This window comes from Dermacentor andersoni, chromosome 4 (genome assembly GCF_023375885.2).
Source record: "Dermacentor andersoni chromosome 4, qqDerAnde1_hic_scaffold, whole genome shotgun sequence".
Taxonomy (NCBI): Eukaryota; Metazoa; Arthropoda; class Arachnida; order Ixodida; family Ixodidae; genus Dermacentor; species Dermacentor andersoni.
Genome location: NC_092817.1, coordinates 172327859 through 172328277, shown reverse-complemented (window position 1 = coordinate 172328277; position 419 = coordinate 172327859).

Here is a 419-nt window from a genome sequence, read left to right as displayed (position 1 = left end):
GAAAATCTGCAAAAACCAGACAGAACACAACGACGTCATTAACATCTTGTGGTTGTTGTGGTCACGTCGCGATTATTCTCAACTGGAATAATTCAGCGAGCAATAATACGATATCCAATCCTTAAGCAGAAAACACAACATACTGTACATAATTTACTTAGTTACGTATTTATTGCATACTGCGAACCAGAATGCAAGCAGATCAAGAATGAGAAGGCAAATGTGTACGTGTGAACAATTGTTACTATAATGTCGAAGAAATACTGAAATAAAAATTCAGTCGCTTTCTACCCCGATATATAGGACAGCGATATAAGCAAGATATGCAAGTCTGAGAGCCACCCTTCAACAGACGCTGTGGGGATGTAAAATATATAAACACAAAATGGCAGTCTCCCTGGAAAATCTACGGGCGCGGT